Below are 7048 nucleotides of genomic sequence, written 5' to 3' on the forward strand. Positions count from 1 at the left end.
CCTCTTAAATGTACCAACTCTATATGACCCAACCTAAACTTTGTTCAATTTGTTATTTAATATTTGGTGGATGGCGTTCAAAACGTATCTTAACTTTTTCGTTGCCTGGAGTAAAAATTCTGATTCGCAGCAGTATATTATCATGTAGGCAACTGACGCGGACCCCGTGTTGCTTGTACGTAAGTGTATGATTTCAATCTAGAGTATCAATGTACCTGATCTGCCCAAATAACCAATAGAAACCAATAATAAATAAATACTAATTTCTACTGTTGACTGTAACCAATGGCAACTATTTAAAAAATAAATAAAAATAAAATTTCCAGTTTCCATCGTGAACCTCAAGATCCCTGTTTGAGCACCTCTTTAAAATGCAAATTTCGACAAATGCAAATTTCTTAGCGGGTGCCTACGCCATAATAGCTATCTGTATGCCAAATTTCAGTCCAATCCGTCCAATGGTTTGAGCTGTGCGTTGATAGATCAGTCAATAAGTTTACTGTATATATATATATACAGATTTACCAATATACCACCCTCGAAAAAATCGAGTTAAATGACGCAACTAATAGGTAGACGTCCCTGGATCTCCACCCACCCCACCCCAACCCATCTCACCCATTGAGCCGTATTTGAGTAATAGTTTTAATAAGTGATACATTTTATTCTGTATCAACAACTATCAAGCATAAATATACTGTAAAAATAATATTTTAGAATAATACAAAAAAGTACAAAACTAAAATATAATATACTATTTACCACCCTCAATACATTTTTGGTTACGCTACTGATTGAGTATAGGTGTTGACATAAATAATTATTCTGCGCACACACATCTCAAAATAAATAATTATTGTGGTGTAGCGACCCGAATATTTCTATACATTATATTATTATATAAGTTATATTTTCCATTTTTCAAACGTGCAATAATATATTCGTGTACATGCGGACACAGTTATTATTACGAGTACGAACAGACAACAATACATCACTTACCGGACGTGTGTCGGGGCCTGAGACTGAAAAATAAACGATATCTTATTAAATAAGGAACTTGAAACGAAAGTCAGTTGCGATCGCGGAAAACGCAGTATAATAATATTACGGGTGTGTGTTTGTGTGTGTGTAGCTGAAAAATCAATACTCAGTCGTCCCATTCAAACATCAATATGACGTTGGAGGGAGAGTTGCCAACCTGTTTTGCTGGTCGTCTCTTAAGATCATAACAACATAAATTATATAGTATATACGGCAATTACTTCCGACGTATAGTATTTTAGGACAGATTGTTTGGTATAGCTAGTAGGTACTAATAAGTAATAAAACAAAACACACACAATAACTGATATTATAGTATATCATTTTATTAGTTTATTATTGTTTTTGTTTTTCAGTAATGCTAAAATTTATCACACGATCACCGCCGGACAATCCATTTATATCCACAATCCAGCATAAATCTCTTATATTAAGCTTATTTTAACAAGGTTTTGTTTTTTCATTTTTGCTACATAATTGTTTTCAATCTAATTTAAAAGTCTAATATATAGCAGTTTTAAGTTTATATATAAATATGTTACTGGCAAAGACGTAAATTAAGGAATTAATGTTAATGACTAGTCAATAACGATATTTCCGATCAAATTAGGCAGTACCTACACGATATTGACTAAGAAATATCGTTAATGTATGTTATTATCAGCTAATGATGCATTTAGAAATATTTATTATTATATCATTTATTTTTCATATTAAATTTTACATAATATTGGCAATTAGCTCAGTAATAAGTCTTTAAAGAAACATCTTATTATTACAAAAATTAATAAAAATAACGGTTTTTCTCTTTTATTTTCGATTCCACGTCAGCACCTTCAAGTCTTTTGCTAATTCGGCAATGTTTTTCAAAGCAACAGTTCCGGATTTCCAGCTGCCAGATTCTATAATTTCCAATCATTTAGTTCTATAACTGGACAAGCACGAAAGGATAGACTCTGTTGAATTCTGTAAGCTTCCCACTATTTCATTAGACTTGAAGATCCTCTTCAAGGATTCTGTAGGACGTCTTTTCACGTAACCTACAAATACCTGCTCACTGAAAGCTTGCTCATTACTGCTATTGACGGCTGAAGTCATGGGTGATAATGATGATGATAATTTTGAATAATATTTTTGATTTATTAGAACAAGCTCTTCCCTTTCTGATGTTGAAAATTTTATTTGATCATATATTTTTTCTTCATGTATTATTTTTCTATTTGACCATCGATGTCAGTGACCTACGTAGTCAGTTATTTTTGCCAACACACTCATGTCAGAAAGATATGTACCAAACATACAATGGTATATGGTTATCTCTTTGTACCACTTTCCCTTTGGAACATGGCAATACACTAACAATGACAATAACTCCGGGTTTTTTTAGACATAATTGATAAAAATATTAAATCATTTATTTGTTGGATTAGAAATGGTCTAGCGTTGTAAAATCTAGGTATAATCAGTAATTTTTAGAATTTAATAAGAAATCAGAAGTCAGTAATATCTTAGATTCGAGCAAAGATCAAATTAATAATCATAGACGAAGGGCTACAACTAGCCTGCAAAGGCAGGCATAAAAAATTATAGTAATGAGTTGAGTACCTGACGTATATAACATTAAAACATAACAATTGTCAATTTTTAATTTAAAATTATTAATTTTATTAAAAACATTTATAATTGCAACTCACATAATATATAATTTACAACTTAATAAAATATATTAATATTCATAATACAGAAAATTATGTTATCAAGAAATATAGAACAGACATTTTTGTGTTTTTGTATTGGGTTATTTTAATTTTATACTGATATAGTAATATTTACGTATAAACGAAAAATTTCAAAATGTTTTTAACTTGATGGATTTTTTTAAAATCAACTGAGAAAAGCTAAGTTATTTCAACTGTAAATTAAACTAGTCAAAATGTATACAAATTATAATGTAGATTACAATATATTAGGTACCTATTGTATGTACTAGGTAGTCGACCGGCATTCGCGTGTTCTCGCTTACGACGTGAATTAGGCCTACAGGGGCAAAACAATAAAAAAAAAACCGCGCCACTTGTAATACCTCATGTTTTTTAACAACTTGGGCGATGTGATATATTATGTTGTTTAACAAGCGTACTATGTGGTGTGGAAACTTACGCAACACTGCAGTCGTCCTAACATCGAGTTACTTACATTCAAGTAATATAGATAAGTAGATAACACAAAATATATTAATAAGATTAAAAAAAACCGTATAACATTAAACCGCGGTAGAGATTAAAGAAATATACTTTTGGACTTATTGGAGCGATACAGACCACAGGTGGTTTATGAATTTACGAAATGTCGGGGGCGGGAAAATGTTCACACGCTTCCATTCATTAAAAATCACACTTAAAAACTCTTTTTCAAGACATCGATGCGCCATTTGTTATACGCGTAGGTAGGTATGTAAAAAATTTAAAAAACAAAAATTTTTATAAATGATAGTAATTATACCTATTACCAATGAGTATAGATAGTATCTAAAAAATTATAATAATGCTGTTACATGTATTATATTCAATAATCAATATACTTCAATAACAAATTATAAACAAAGAAACAATGTAAACGCGCTCACATTCAAAGGCCGTCTTTCATCCTGTCAAAGGTTAAGAAGAAAAAATGTCGTTGTCCTGTCCCTAGGTTCAAAGTTATTTCGCCAACTGATATTAGTATAATATTACATATTACGGCTATTGTTACACAAATAAGATATAATAACTTCATAGTATGTATTTCTGGCCTGTTCTCAGAGCCCGCTCAAAGGGTCCCCGCGCGCTTTCAAAAGCTCAGCACCTTACATAGTATGCATATTGTACGTTTATAATCAGGGGCGGATCTAGGAGGGAGGGTCAGGAGGTCAGTTGACCCACAGTTAATATTTTCTGATCAAATTGGTTTCTTTTCAGATCTTGGGTAGTGGCCAGTGAGACACTTAGACCCTCGAATAAACACACATAGATAATAAAAAAAATTAATTTTTGTTGTTTTATATACCTAGTACACAAGCGGTATTTCCGAATATGCGGACAAAGTGACAAAAACCATGTGTCGCGGACGAAATTTAAAAACGTAACATACGATTATACGAATTGCGGACACAGATATAAGATACTAATTGCGGATAAAATAAATGTCCTATTATTATTTTTGATATGGCGATTATGGACGTTGGGAAATTACTGTTTGATATCAACAATTAAGATTGTGCCGTTGCTTTTGAAATCACTGTCTATGTTTAATCAGTTTATCGACAATTATACTCGCGTCACATACTGTCGTCTTTCTGTTCGTTTATTTTCTGTATAAAAATGTATACTGAAAAACTCAAAGAGTTACATGTGATTGACGGTTTTAAGTTCCATTTTCATTGCATAATGAAAAATGCCACAAAATAAAAACTTTAAATAATTTAACAACATTTTAAAAATAACGATTGTTCTTTTGTAAGACACAAATATTTTTAACCTCACCTACCATTTTTTTGGTAGCTTGTCCTAAGTCCTGAAAAAGTGGTGAAGGGAAATATTTGTGTCCACAACTCACGTGGTTTTTATTTAAAAAAAGTTCTGTACGCAATTAGTATTATGACAACGAAACTCGTGTCCGCAATTGTTATGTTATAATATTGACCTTAATAATTCGTCCGCAACTAGTATGTGTACACAAGTATAGATTTCTAATCTAGTTTTAATAAGTGCCCCCTTGAAATGTCCAGACCCACAGTTTCCTAACTCTGAATCTGCCCCTGTTTATAATCTAGACGTACTAGGTGTGAGTGTGTGTCGTAACTATTATGAATTTATATGGTATGGACAGTGGCGTATCCAGGGGGGGAGCTTATGGGGTTGTAACCCCCCCCCCAGAAAATTATTCAATGTTTAGTTAATTTAATGATCGATTGACAGTTGACACATCACGCGACACCCAGCGGTCAGCGGTGTCCATTACGTATACCACATATAAAACTGACCAGCAATTACCATTACATTACTCCTGCTAACCGCCATTACATGATAGTATGATACAGTCATACAGAATACAGATAATATAATAATATAATAAAACCGATTAGCGGCTTTTACGATTGCGATATCGATATGTTAACTAACTATAATCCCCAATGTATTTTTACATTCTTAGTGCATTTTCGAATACTTCGATAGCGTTTTTCATGAAAGTATGCAATGTCTATGCAGACAGTCTGTACTCTACTACTCTATAGTAATTACATTGATTGCTGTACGACTGTTGTTTTGTTACTTTTGCTGTTTTAGCGTTTTGTAATTTATTAAATTTATTTATTACCGTAAGTCCGTAAATAAAATGAGAAAAGAATAAAAAAAAAACATTTTGAGCTACTTCAGCTCGACTGTCTCAACATCTTCGCAACCTATTAAAAAACGAAAACTTAACAATGACGTTGTTCAATATAATGAACTTTCCATACCGTCGACATCATCCCAAATTCCAGCTTCTGATTTATTGGGTAATACAAAAAATGTAATTTCTACTTTTGAAACACAAAAAGATATTTCTTATTACATAGGAAAACAGGTAAGATTTATTATTATTTATATTTTATAAGGATTATAGATTTATATGAAAGGTTACACTTTTGGTGCGAATTATTGTTGTTTATAAAATTTCAGTGGTCAGTTGAAGAAAAAATAGATATTTTAAAAAATATGTGGGTACCTGATCCAAATTATAAATTTCCCAATAGTGACAATAGGAATTTGAGATTTCAAATAAATTGGACGTATGAGTTCTGTTGGCTTCGTTACTCAAAAATACAAGATGGTGCTTTTTGTTTGACGTGTATTTTGTTCCCGCCATCAGATAGATTAGGAAAGGGTGGACATCAAAATCCGGGGTAATTATTTACTGAAAAATATAATAATTGGAAAAAAGCCAAAGATTTGTTTAAGGACCACCAAAATAATCATTACCACAAACTTAGTCAAATTAAATTTGATAGCTTTTTAGCAATTAGAAATAAAAAAGTTGAACCAATTGATAAACAGATAAATGAAGCTTTAAAAAAAGAAATGAATGATAACAGAGATCGTTTCCGTCCAATTATTAAAACAATTTTATTTTGCGGAAATCAAGGAATTTCGTTAAGAGGGCATAGAGATTCGGGAGTTACTGATCTAAATGAAAGTACAGAAAATCAGGGAAATTTCAGAGAGCTGATTAAATTTCGAATGGATTTTGACGGTAATGTTCTTAAAAATCATTTAGAAACTATCAAAAAAAATGCCACTTATCTAAGCCCATTGATTCAAAACGAAATAAATAATAATTAGTTTGCCACGACAATGTAAATCAGATAATCCAGAATATTTTTTGAGAGTCTCAGTATTTATACCTTTTAGAGATAATTTTCTAGAACAATTAAACGACAGATTTATATCACACAAGACTGTTTTGAATAATTTTGATTATATTTTACCTAAGATAGAAATGAAAATATATGAAGAGATTAAAAATAAATTCAAACAATTAGTAAAAATATATCAAGATATAATTGATGAATGTACCGATTCAAATTTAAATGATCATTTATTAAACGGAGAATTAGTTTTGAGGTATACTAAATACCTATTCAACTTTAACATCTTCCGAACTCAAAAACAAAAATGTTATTGAAGTATATTTATAAACTAAGCCTAGTTCTTTCTAAACCAGTTAAGATGTTTTTCCAATAATATTTAAACTTCTTCAAATATTCATAACACTTTCAGTGTCTACTGCCACGGGAGAACGATCGTTTTCAACACTCCGTCGTTTGAAAACTTATTTGAGAAATTCTTCTGGACAAATACGCTTAAATGGTTTAGCCTTACTAAATATTCATCGCGATATTAACGTGGATATTAATGATGTTATGGATGAACTTGCTAAAAATCAAAACGAAAATTGAATATACATTTACGTATATTCCCCCCCC

General features: G+C 31.2%; 1 protein-coding gene across 1 annotated transcript in view; it reads right to left on the reverse strand.

The window, feature by feature from the left end:
- The window catches only part of LOC100158875 (protein KBP homolog), a 10741-nt gene extending 9594 nt beyond the window's left edge, over positions 1 to 1147 (reverse strand). Inside the window, 1 exon segment of the mRNA XM_016806136.2 lies at positions 1003 to 1147. The gene's annotated coding sequence lies outside the window, so the exon portion shown is untranslated.
- Positions 1148 to 7048: the final 5901 nt, after the last annotated feature.

This window comes from Acyrthosiphon pisum, chromosome A1 (genome assembly GCF_005508785.2).
Source record: "Acyrthosiphon pisum isolate AL4f chromosome A1, pea_aphid_22Mar2018_4r6ur, whole genome shotgun sequence".
Classification (NCBI taxonomy): domain Eukaryota; kingdom Metazoa; phylum Arthropoda; class Insecta; order Hemiptera; family Aphididae; genus Acyrthosiphon; species Acyrthosiphon pisum.